This window comes from Canis lupus, chromosome 2 (assembly GCF_048164855.1).
Source record: "Canis lupus baileyi chromosome 2, mCanLup2.hap1, whole genome shotgun sequence".
Classification (NCBI taxonomy): domain Eukaryota; kingdom Metazoa; phylum Chordata; class Mammalia; order Carnivora; family Canidae; genus Canis; species Canis lupus.
In genome coordinates this window covers 86,184,365-86,197,736 of record NC_132839.1, presented here as the reverse complement: position 1 = coordinate 86,197,736, position 13,372 = coordinate 86,184,365, and the positions used below count along the sequence as shown (strand labels likewise).

General features: G+C 40.8%; 1 long non-coding RNA gene across 2 annotated transcripts in view; it reads left to right on the top strand.

The window, feature by feature from the left end:
• Nucleotides 1-583: 583 nt before the first annotated feature.
• Nucleotides 584-13,372, top strand: part of LOC140622944 (uncharacterized) — a 32,896-nt gene continuing 20,107 nt past the window's right edge. For both annotated transcript variants that reach the window (XR_012022600.1, XR_012022599.1), the window contains exons 1-2: nucleotides 584-677; nucleotides 2,202-2,312. This is a non-coding gene — a long non-coding RNA (uncharacterized lncRNA). The remainder of the gene's footprint in view (nucleotides 678-2,201; nucleotides 2,313-13,372) is intronic.

Sequence of the window (13,372 nt, the reverse complement as noted above, 5' to 3'; positions counted from 1 at the left end):
GCTGAACTAAGAGAAGAGGCAAAGAGGATTCATGTTTTCTAAGTATTTACTGTATGTTAGGCACTCAGATGCACAACCTTTACTTTCTCATTTAATCCTTGCAACTGCCTATGAAGTAGGGACTCTGATGCCCATTGTACAGATGTGAAAACTGAGGCACAACAAAATTAAGTCACATGCTCAAGACCGATCTCTAAGTGTAAATGCCAGGATTTTCACCCAGATCATATGGTTTCAAAGTCCACACAGTCTCTTGTAAAGAGTGGAAACAAAGTTTAATTCACTTGCAATGGAAAATAAAAATAAGCTAAGAAAGATCAAACCGGGGCTTCTCTTGCTTAAGTATATATTCAAGCCCCTTGAACTGAAATATCACACGTGCCTTTAGTAAACTAGAAAAGAGCTCGTATTTTATAGAATGTCGGTACCTGTTGGAGAGTCCTTTGACTCCCTTCATTGATTTTAGATAAAGAGGCAGTTTTATGCTCCCTCTTCCCCCACCCAGGCCTCCAGGAGATTTTCAGAGCTGATTCTAACCTGGAGTCATCAGTTCTTACTCCTGGTTCTAGAAGTTCTAGATTCTAGCTAGTTCTGGGTTCTGAACCTCTAGAGTTCTGAGGACTCCAAACATAATGTCTCCATCGGACCATGAGAGCTTCTGATTTTAATCCTTCCAGGTGAGAACACTGGTGGAGGAGCATCTGGTTCCCAAGGGTCCTAAGGCAGCAGGCCAGCAGTGGGAAGCCAGATAGATGTTGAGTTCTTGAATGCAACTTTACCCCTGGAGGCCAGAGTTGCTGTGACTCCTGCTGGAAACTCAGACATCTTAAGTGGTTATACCAGCCCCAACCTGAGATGCCACGCAAAGCCAGCCGAGTACAACTAGTCTTAAACTGTACACTCTCATTAACCCAGCAATTCTACTTCTGTGAATTTATCCCAAAGGAATTAGTATGGAAACTACAGATTTGACTACAAGACTTTTTTTATAATAACCAAATATCAGAGATAATATAAATATCCCATATGGGAGTTTTGGATGGATCAAATACAAATACAACCATATAATGTAATATAAATCAGCCATTAAAAGTGTGGTAAAGAAAAACAATTTTTTGACTTAAAAAATTGTTCTGTTAGATGAAAACAAGAATTAAATCAAAAAAGTTTACAAAGCAGTACTGACTGCTAATCTAGCTATCATCTATCTCCAGAGCCTAGAAGTGTAAACCCTAGTAGCAATGGGAGTCTTCAGCTACAGAAATTAGAAAACTTTTGTATTTTCTCATATTATCCAGATTTTGCTGTAATTCACATATTACTTTTCTAATTTATATATATAATATATATATGTACACATATATAATATATATATTTAATAAACAAAAATTAAAATAGAGCCAGAATCTTATAGTTCTGTTTGGAGAAGAACTTAGGATCTCATTACTTTAATAGAATTTGCTTTCTGGAGGATGAGACTTGTGTTTTTAAACATATATTTGGTATCTTTTATTGCTCAATCTGCAGATCTGAGAGCCAGTGGTATTATGGCTGCGGTACTCCTCTACCTAGGACCACTACCTCCTACGCAATCAGGTCCCTGTGATAGATATGTCCCTTGAGTAGCTGAAGAGCAGGTATCAGGCAGCTCAGTGAAGGTAGAAGGACCTAGTGGCCGCACAGGATTCCCAATCATTATGTGTTTTTTAATTGATTGATAAAGCATCTTGATTCCCTTTATTTTTTTAAAAAGATTTTATTTATTTATTCATGATAGACACAGAGATACAGAGACAGAGAGAGAGTCAGAGACACAGGCAGAGGGAGAAGCAGGCTCCATGCAGGGAGCCCGATGCGGGACTCAATCCCGGGACTCCAGGATCACGCCCTGGGGCGAAGGCAGGTGCTTAACCCCTGAGCCACCCAGGGATCCCCTTGATTCCCTTTAGAGGTCCCTCCAAGAACCAGGAGGGAGATCTATCTATAACCTCCCCACTTTTCATTAACTGCTTCTGATCATGAAGGTCTGATAATACTTTGACAACACTGATAAAGATGAGGCCCTTTTCTTTTCTTTTCTCTTTTCTTTCCTTTCCTTTCTTCTATTTTCCTTTCTTTTCCTTTCTTTTCTTTTCTTTTCTTTTCTTTTCTCTTTCCTTTCTTTTTTCTTTTTCTTCATTTGTATTCATACTTGGCTTTAGGGTACTGGCACTGATTTGGAGTTATGAAGCCTCCTACTCTGGAAAGCTAATGCAAGAGAGTGACACTACTGGCTCCTGAGTATGTGAGAACAGCAACTACACAATCGGAAGGTGGGCATGTATACACTTATATTCCACTTTGTGCCCAGCCTGAAATATGATCTTGGGCAAATTACTCATCTATCTGGGTATTTATTTCTGCATTTTACAAACAGGAATAGCAATCACAGGGTTGTTGTGATATTAAAAACACACAGCCTGATCTGTGTCTCAGATCTTTAAATGTCTCAGTTCTTTAAATGTCTCCTCCCCCCACCCCCATCTCTCTCAAGGGCTTTATTTTAAGTAAATGTGTGGTCTCTTCAAATTTTAAAAGATTCATTCTCCAAAGCAAGACTGCCATCCACCAACTAGATGACCTCAGGCAAGTTATATAATTTGTCAGTGCCTCAGTTCCTTCCTTTATAAAATAGGAATAATAGTAAAACTGCTTAAGAAAATTTTCCTGAAGATTAATTAAGTTAAAATATGTAAAGTCCTTAGAATAATGCCTGTCTATGCAGGAGATAAGCATTTACTACTGTAATAGCAGCAGTAGTGTTAATATTATTGTTTTCAATATCATGTTCTCCTCATCCTTTACATAAGAGGAAAAGGCACGGTTTGCACACAATAGCCACAAAACAATAATATGCCAAAGAATAGATTTAACAAAAGAGTTGTTAAACTTTTAGAATAAAAATTGTAAAATTTTCATGAAAGCCTTTTAAAGATTTAGGAAGATGAGAATGACTCAATGATGTATACCATGTTCATGGATAAGGAGACTGAATAACATAAATATTTCAAGTCTCCATGATCATGATGCCTGATCTTAAAATTCTTAAAATTCTTTTAGAAAAGCAGAGAAACAGAAAGGAATTAGTGGAGATAATTTTGAAGAAAAAAAAAAAAAAAAGAAGTGACTTGCCTTACCAGACAAATACCAAGCTTTGTTATTACAGGCACCACCCTGTGCAGTTGAAAATCTGCATATATCTTTTGAGTCCCCCAAACTTAACTACTAGGAGCCTACTGTTGACCAGAAGCCTTGCTGATAACATAAACAGTTGATGAACACATAATTTATATGTTATATGTATCATACACTATATTCTTACAATAAATTAAGCTAGAGAAAAGAAAATGTTATTAAGAAAATCATAAGGAAGACAAAATATACTTACAATAATGTACTGCATCCAAAAAAAATCCATGTGTAAGTGGACCTGCATAGTTCCAACTTGTATTGTTTAAGAGTCAACTGGAGGGGCGCTTCGGTGGCTTAGTGGTTGAGCATCTACCTTTGGCTCAGGTGGTGATCTTGAGGTCCTGGGATCGAGTCCCACATTGGGCTCCCTTCAGGGAGCTTGTTTCTCCCTCTGCCTATGTCTCTGCCTCTCTCTCTTCATTTCTCATGAATAAATAAATAAAATTAAAAAAAATAAGAGTCAATTGTAAATTATAGAAATAAAGCAGTTTGTCATTAAGGTCAATAGATTTGACTCTCCTCCATTGTGCTAAAAATGTGCTGAGATACTGATTCAGCCAGCCCTTGGAGTGGCTAGGGGAGGCCTGACGTGGCCTGTAGCACCTGAAGTCCCAGGAGAGACCATCAGCCTCTTCTGTTTACTCCCATGTGCAAATCGAAGATGATATTTTTCTATGTGTTCATGATGTGTAAAGGTTACAAAGGTTTCTATGTGCTCATGATGTGGAATAGACAAGACGAATAGAGAACTCAAATAGATCCACATATTCTTGGAAGTTTTATTATCTTCAAGAGTGCCATTACTAATCTATTGGAACAGAAAGGATTTTTCAATAAGTGATAGATATATATACACACACATACACATACATATATGTATATATGTTTGAATAGAGTTATAATATAACTAAAATACATATAGCTATAGAATAACTAATTATAATATATATAGTACATGGGAAATACACTAAAATTGTTTTATTACCTAAAACACTAATCAATTTCAGATGAATTGAAAAGCTGAGTGTAAAAAACCAAAATATACAAATATTAAAAAGAAAACCCAGGAGAAATATTTTGATGACATCAGATCAGAGGAGAATTTAGCCAAAGTAGAGAACACCATGGGGGTGCATGTGGCTGGCTCAGCCTCTAGAGCACACAACTCTTGATCTCAGGGTTATAATTCAAGCCCCATGTTGGATGTAGGGATTACTAAAACAACAACAACAACACCTTAGTAAAAAATACTAAGGAACTATCTGGGAAAAAATTTACAACTTACATCACAAAGAGCTAATTTCACTAAGAAATAAGAGCCTTTTTGCAAATCAATAAAGCACTACTAACGTTATTTTAAAGACCTTTAAAAAAAAATCTAAAGCCATTTTATTTATTCCTAGTAATAGAAACACAAATTACAACCACATTGAGATACTATTTTTTACCTCTGAGGTTGGTAAAAATCCAGAAATTTGATTTATAGCATCATCCATAGTATAGGAAACAGACCATCTTCCAGTGCTGTAGAGAACACATTTTTACAACCTCTATAGAAGGAATTTTGAAGCAATATCTATCAAAAATACAGTTGGCATGCACCCTGTAACCACGCATTCCCATATCTAAAAATTTTTCCCTTAGACATAAACACACATGAGTGTGATGATAAAAGGACAAGGTTACTCAGTGCAACATTGTTTGTATTCCTCAAAAGTTGGCAAACTCCCAAATATTAATTAGTAACTGGTTAAATATTAATTATGATACATTCATACAATGGGATACTGGAGCTGTAAAATGTAAACTCTTTAGTACTGACACAGAATAATCTTCAAGGTGTAGCTAAAGGGTGAAAAAACCCTAAGACACACTGCACACAACAGTGTATACAGCATGTTAATATTGGGGTTCAAAGGTGGAATGCGTAGTTTATTTTCCTGTGCATAAAATAATTTTGGAAGAATGTCAAGGGAAAATGGGTGACTGAGGAAGAGTAAGATAAGACTTGTCAGTGTACGCTCTTTGTTCCTATTGAATTTTAAGCTGTGTGTATGTATTGTCTTTCAAATAAAGATTAACATTTAAAATTTAGTGAATTAACTACACTGAAATTTAAAATTTCTGTATGATTAAAGACACCTTTAAAAAGGTGAAAAGACAGGTGATATACTGGGGGAATGAATATATTTTCAACACACGTAACTGACTAATAGTTAGTATCCAGAGTTCCAAATCAATAAGAAAAAGACAGTTCCATCTGAAAATGAACAGAAAATAAGATTAAAAAAAAAAAAACATTCACAGAAGAAACATGACAGGTCAAATGAGTACTAAAGCTCACTTCCTCTGGGGCGCCTGAGTGACTTAGTTGGTTAAGCATTTGCCTTCAGGTCAGGCATGATCCTGGAGTCCTGCAGAGAGCCCTACATTGGGCTCCCTGCTCAGTGGGCAGTCAGCTTCTCTCTCTCCTTCTGCCCCCATCTTGTGCTCTTTATCTCAAATAAATAAATAAAATCTATAAAAAAAATTCTCTTCTAACAATCAGAAGACTGTAAATTAAAATTAGCTACCATTTTACTGCCATTAGATTGGAATATACTTAAAATTCTAACAATCTTGAGTGTGGGTGAGGATATAAGACATGGGGAGCTCCAGGTCCTGCTGGTCACAGTGTGCAAACTGGTATGACCCCGTTGGAGAACTGCACAGCCATCAGATAGAAAATACATCCTTCAACACAGAAGTTGCACATTTTGGGACTTTTCACAGAAAACTTCTGGCAAATGTGTATGAAGAAACAAGGACCAAAAATACCCACTGACATGTTGTTTGTACTAACAAAAACCAACAGGAAAAACAACATACATAGCAATATTCCCATATGCATCAACATGGATAAATCTCAAACACATCAAGTGGGATGAAAAGCAGATTTAGGAAAGATATTATGTAAACAAAATTTTGAAATGATCAAAATAATTCTATATAATGCCTGTCTATATTTACCCCACGTAGCAAACATTCAAAAATATGCTGGAATTAAAAATACTAAATTCAAGTAATGTTTACCCCGAGTATAGATTTTTTTTGGGGGGTGGGGTGGAGTGGGGTTTGGTCAGGGTTTTACTTCTCAGTGGCACCATTTGTCAGACTGGGACCCTGGACAAGTCCTTTTATCTCTTTAAAACTCATTTTCCCCAGCTGCAAAAAGGAGAATAGTTATAATAATTACACAATTATAATAGCTATAAGATTAAATAAGATAAAGATTGAACAAGGTGATGAATGCATGATCCTTGCACACAGTAAGCACTTAGCTAAATGTTAACCTGCATTATCAGCATCTCAATTTGACTACAAGGGCATTCTTGAATCACTCTGATTCTCATTTCTTAACTCTCTCGAGGAAATGAGATTTTGTGCATCAGATCCCTCAAATTTATGCATTTTTTTTAAAAAAAGATTTTATTTATTTATTCATGAGAGACACAGAGATAGAGAGAGGCAGAGACACAGGCAGAGGGAGAAGCAGGCTCCATGCAGGGAGCCCAATGTGGGACTCCATCCTGGGACTCCAGGATCACGCCCTAGGCTGAAGGCAGGTGCTAAACCGTTGAGCCACTCAGGGATCCCGATTTTATGCATTTTCTAATTACAAATTTGTACCCTTTGACCCACATCCTAAACTCTCACATCCCCCAAATCCTGGTATCCACTATTCTACTCCGTGTTTCTAGGAGTTCAGCCTTTTTAGATTCCACATATAAGTGACATCATACAATACAGTATTTGATTTTGTCTGTCTGACTTATCTCATCAACATTATGCCCTCAAGCTCCATCCATATTGATGCAAATGGCAGGATGTCCTTCTTTCTCATGGCTGAATAATATTCCATTATATATGTAAACACACACACATATAATGTCTTTTTCATCCATTTATTCATTGGTGGACACTTAAATTACTTTTAAATCTTCACTATTGTGAGAAATGGTGTGATAAACATGGAAGTTCAGACATCTTTTCTATATCCTATTTCCACTTTTATTTTTGGATACGTACCCAGAAGTGAGATTGCTGGATCATATGGTAGTTCTGCTTTTGAATTTTAACTCTACTGTATTGTTCATTTTTAACAACACTGTCTTATACACTTGAAAGTTACTCAGAGTCTAGATCTTAAATGTTCTCGCCACAAAAAAGAAATGATAATTATGTGATGTGATGGAAGTGTTAGCTAACGCTATGGTAGCTATCGTATAGCAAGATGTAAGTGTATCATCAAATCAACACGTATCCTTTAAACTTCACAAATGTGATACGTCAATTATAACTCAATTTAGAAAAAGTGAGACTTTAGCCTCATATCTGGATGACATGTAACTGAGAATAAAGATATAGGCTTGGAACAGTTTCCTTTTTAAAGTCTGGTTTTAACAAGAAGCTGAGTTTCGACTAGAGCTGCTAATTAAGTCTGCAAGGAGGACACAGTGCTGATTAATCCAGCTGTACCTGCTGGTGGCAGATCCTCGGAAATAACAAAGAGCTGTCATCTTCTTCCAGCACTGGGGGTGGGGGGTGGGGTGGGAGGGGAGGACACGGTTACACACTCAGCTCTTTTGGGCTTGTTTTCATAGAATCCGCCACAATACTCAAAGTGCCACTTACCGCAGACTTCTCGGTACGATGATATACCTGACCCGTCCTTCTGCGATGACTCACCGCGGTCCTTCTCTGTGTCAGCATTGTGCCAGGCTGGGGTGACCCAGAGGTGTCCCTGCTTTAATACCTCACCCATCCCATTGGGAGACAGAGCAAATGCCAAGGAACAAAGACCTGAACAATAGGACAAAAGTATGCAATTAACGGTGTCATTTGACTGGTAAAGACAGCAAACCAGGGAATTCATAGGAGGGGGCAGTGAGCACAGGCTGCAAGAGAGCATCCCTGGCTTTGGCTTCAGACAAGTAGAAGTAGAAAGCAACCCCACCTTCCTCCTCCACAGGAAGCATCTGCTTCCCTGCCCATGTGGCTTACCGTGTGACTTGCTTTAACCAATGGGGCGTTAGGAGAAGTGATGTGAATGAAAGCTTTATTTAAAGCTTTAAAAAATTTTTTTGAATATTTTATTTATTTATTCATGAGAGGCACACAGAGAGAGGCAGAGACACAGACAGAGGGAGAAGCAGGCTTCCCGCGGGGAGCCCGATGCATCCATCCCAGGACCCGGGGATCACGATCTGAGCCAAAGGCAGATGCTCAACCACTGAGCCACCCAGGCACCCTATTTTAAAATTAAAAGAAAAAAATAAAATAAAATTTATTTTTTTTATCTGACGGGGGGCTGGGGGGAGAGAGAGAGAGAGAATCTTAAGCAGACTTCTTGTTGAACACAGAGCTCAGGGTGAGTTTGATCCCATCATCTGTGAAATTATGAGCTGAGCTGAAATCACAAGAGGGATGCTCAACAACTGAGCCACCCAGGCACCCCTGTGAAGGCTTTAAATATGCTGACACTGTTGGATTTTTGAGCCTTTTGCCATGAGGTTGACATGTTGAGCATGCCCAGATGCACCACATGGCCTGGAAACAAGCCCAGCCAAGTCCAGCCTAAATCCCTGAACTGCAGCCACCCCACAGGTGCCTGAGTGAAGAATAAATGCTTATGGCTGTGTGCCACTGAGACTTACAGTGGCTTGATATTCAGGCTGACTGCAACAGTAGTCTATTCATCTGTAAAATGGGGAAAATATGTGTCTTATGTTCAGTGGTAGTGTGAGAATTAAGTGGATATAAACCAAATGTCTCAGACTTCCACACGCCGAGAATGCAACTAAGGTGCATTAATAGGAATCCCTGATTTGCAATAGCCCCTCTACTCAAGAGGAAATTCCCTTCTTGGAAAACAAATGATCAATAAAAAGTCTTGCTGTTTCTCAGTGTGTGTGGCGGGTGCTCCCTACCCCCCACCAGCCCTTGGTCCCCATAACGTTGCCAGGATACCACTCTAATCTTGGATTCTGCGTCTGCTGAGCAGTTCAGTCCGGCCCTTTGGTGGGGCTGCCATAGATTCACCGACAAACAGCCGAGGACTTGAACTTCATGATGCAGGACAACTTGACTCACCCAACAAATATCTATTGCCTGCTGACTGGTGTACTTCAGTGGGACACTGAGGCAGATGCATGACTTAGAGTAATTGCTTTGATAAGGAGAAAGAGGTTAGGGGCACATGGGTGGCTCAGCAGTTGAGCATCTGCCTTCGGCTCAGGGTGTGATCCCAGAGTCCTCTCTGTGTCTCTCATGAATAAATAAATAAATAAATAAATAAATAAATAAATAAATAAATAAATAAATATGTTTTTAAAAAGGAGAAGGGAAATGAGGATAGAAAATACTGTCTCCCTCATTTATACTCAATTGGCAAACTCCACAGCTTGGTTAGAATTTAGTAATAATTCTAAAGGCCTGTTTCTGTGAAACAGCCCTTTCAAGTGTGGAATGTTTCTAGAATGGCAGGGTTAAGGAGAGGCCCCCTGACAGCCATCATGGCAAACCCCATTCAGGTCTCCCGTGCAGCCCTCAAGCCTTATGGCTGAGTCCTCCCTGGCCTCTGTAAGGCCTTGCTAGTCCATGGCCTTGAAATCTGTCAGGCTTGTCTGAACGCCAACCATGACCAGCAATGAAGATACGTTCCCAGAAGACATTCTAGTTTCTGTGCACATCTGAGTCTGCAAACAGCTTCCTGTAAGGTGGGGTATCCTTCGACCATGCTCCGTCAGTAGGTCAGGCCCTGCTAGGATCCCTGCTTCCAGAAATAACATACAGAAAGTACCAAATAAATGGTAGGTAGTCAAGAGTGTCAATTCTCTTCCACTTCCTGGAGGCCAAGAAACTTGAGCTGGATTATGGAATAGTTGGAATGAAAAAAAGGAAGGGGTCTGAAGTCTCTGTGCCCAGTGTGCCCAATCCTTATGTGTCAGACCTTGATGTCCACTCAGAGATGATGGAATGAGACTAATAAACGGAGCCCAGATGGTCTGCTGGTTGCTCAGGGTTACTAGCAAGTAATGTAGGCCAAGCATTCCTGCTCTGGGCCATTGCAGACCTGTGAGTCTCACACACTCTTTTGGTGATGAAATTATTATAAGGCCTCCCAGAGGTCCTATAAATGTCTCCTAAAGTCCTAACGAGTACTGTGTTTCTTAGGTTTCTGACTCTTCAAATGTGAACATTATTTATTTAAATGGCTACTAATCCCCTATCAGCTTTATTTTTAATTGTTTAAACTTAAGACTAGTTTTTTAAAAATATTTATTAATTTATTTGAGAGAGAGGGAGAGAGAGAGTGCAAGCGGGGGTGGTGCAGAGGGAGAGAGAGAGAGAATCTCAAGCAGACTCTGTGCATAGAGCCCGATGCTGGGCTGGATCTCAGGGTTGTGATATCATGACCTGAGCCGAAACTTAGAGTCAGACGCTTAACCAACTGAGCCCCCCAGGCATCAAGGCTAGATTTTAGGGGAGTTTTACGTTCACAGTAAAATTCAAGTGAAGATACAGAGATTTCCCATCTACTGCTTGCCCCCTCCCACCATGTAGCCTCCCCCATTATTAACACCCCCCACCAGCGGGGTGTTTTTGTTATAGTTGATGAACCTACATTGACATGTCACTGTCACTCTATGACCATAGTTTACATTGGGGTTTACTCATGTGGTTGCATGATCTGTGGGTTTGGACACGTGTAATGACATGTATCCATCATAGGGCATTTTCACTGCCCTAAAAATCTTCTGTAGTCCACCTTTTCACCTCTGCCCTTCCCGATCACACAACACTGGCAGTCACTAAACTTTTTATTGTCTCCACGGGTCTCCCTTTTCCAAAATGTCATATAGTTGCAACCCTATAGTATGTAATTTTTTTCAGATTTTTAAAAAATATTTTATTTATTTATTTGAGAGAGAGAGAGTGAGTGAGTGAGAGACAGAACACAAGCATGGGGAACAGCAGAGGGAGAGGGAGAAGCAGGCTCCCCATCGAGCAGGGAGCCCAACACAGGGCTGGATCCTGGGACCTCAGGACCATGACCTGAGCTGAAGGCAGACGCCCAACCGACTGAGCCACCCAGGGGTTCCTCAGATTGTTTTTCTTTTCACTTAGTATTAATGTATTTAAATTTCTTCCGTGTCTTCTGACTTGACAGTACATTTCTTTTTAGCTCTGAGTGTTAGTCCACTGTCTGGAAGTACTACAGTTTCTTTATCCATTCACCTGTGGAAGGGCATCTTGACTGCTTCCACATTTTGGTAGTTATCAATAAAGCTGCCATAAACCTCCATGTGCAGGTTTTTGGGTGGACAGAATTTCCACTTCATTCAGTAAATCCCAAATGCAGTTGCTGCATTGCATGTTAAGAGGACTTCTGTGGCAGCCCCCGTGGCGCAGCGGTTTAGCGCCGCCTGCAGCCTGGGGTGTGATCCTGGAGACCCAGGATTGAGTCCCACGTCAGGCTCCCTGCATGGAGCCTGCTTCTCCCTCTGCCTGTGTCTCTGCCTCTCTCGCTCTCTCTCTGCCTCTATGAATAAATAAATAAAGAATCTTTAAAAAAAAAAAAAAAAAAGAGGACGTTCGGTTGTGTGAGAAACCACCCACTGTCTTCCAAAGTGGCTGTACCATTTCACGTTCCCATCAACAATGAATGAGAGTTCCTAATGCTCCGCCTCTTTGCCAGTATTTGGTGTGGTCAGTGTTCCAAATTTGGGCCATTCTAATGGGCATAAGCTTTTCGTTGCTTTATTTTATTTGGGGGTCCAAGTGGGATCCTTCTATATAATCAGTTTGGGTCCCCTGGGCATGCCCAAACCACTCTGTTCTTCCTCTTTGCAGCTGTGAGGCCCTTCAGACACAATCTGTCTTCATGCCACATGGAGGGAAATGGTAGGTGGGCTTCTGGAAGCACTCACCTGAGGTATATGGGGACTCCAGGTGCAGACAGGAGGCCTGGTGTCTGTCCTGTGACTACATGGCCTGCTGTGGGTGACCCAAGTCAGAGAGGGAGAGTGAGAGGGGTGCCTGAAAGTGATAATCAATTAAAAACACACGAGGCAGGATGTTGGAGGGGGTGGTGGGGGCAGGCTGTGTCCAGGCATCAGAGATGCAAGTAGCAACCTTTCCTACTCTGTGACTCTCAGCAAGTTCTGGCTGGCGGAGTGGACCGGCCGCAGGAATTATGTGAAATGGGTGCAGGAAGTACATGAAATACTTCCAGTGTTCATGAGCCAAGCCAGTTCTCAATGATCAATCCAGTACATAGTCTTCAAGGAAGACAGAAGGTAAGAGGTCTCCTTACTGGGTATCAGCCAGCCTTCATTCTGACTCCCTGGTTTCCTTAGGTTGACTTACTCGGAGAATAACCCTTGGTATTTCTAGTGCTTTAGACCTGCCCTCTAAAGAGTCATCTCAGTCTAAGTGACATGTTGAAGCTCTGCCACTCTGTAAACACCAAGAGCCATGAGATGGCCACATTCAGCTTCCTGACTATTGAGAGACCCACTGACATCTGGGTGGCCACGTTCCCTGGCTTTCTCTCTGCAAAGTTTCCAGAAGGCAAATCTATGCCTGTTCAGAGCCAGCCTTTCCCGAGCTCACTCACTGCTGAGTTCTGGGGTCATGCTAACCACGTGGGGCACCAGTGGGAAGCTCCATGCTCCACTCTCTCCCACATTGTGCATGTTCTCACCTGCAGACCCTTGTCCAGGCAGCCCTCCCCAGCTGACATGCGCCTCTGATCTGCCTCGCTAAAATCCTTCCCAGCTGAAGGGACTCAGCCCCCACCTCTGTGACTGCCCCTCACTTCCTCGCTACCACTAGTGCTTTCCGCTACTGAATGCCCTGAAATGTATCTTGTATTATCTTGGCAATGGGTTCCAAATGTATGTGCATCACACCAAGATGTGCACTGGAAATATATTTTCTTTAGTTTGTTCATAGTCTAGACTTACTTCTGAGTGTACATCCTCTGGGTATTGGTGGGGATTGGTGGGGGAGATTGGGGTGAGGGATCTATTTCGTCCAAAGTAATAAACTAATGCAGTATCTTTGGGTGATGTTCAATTTCTTTTTTAAAAAATAT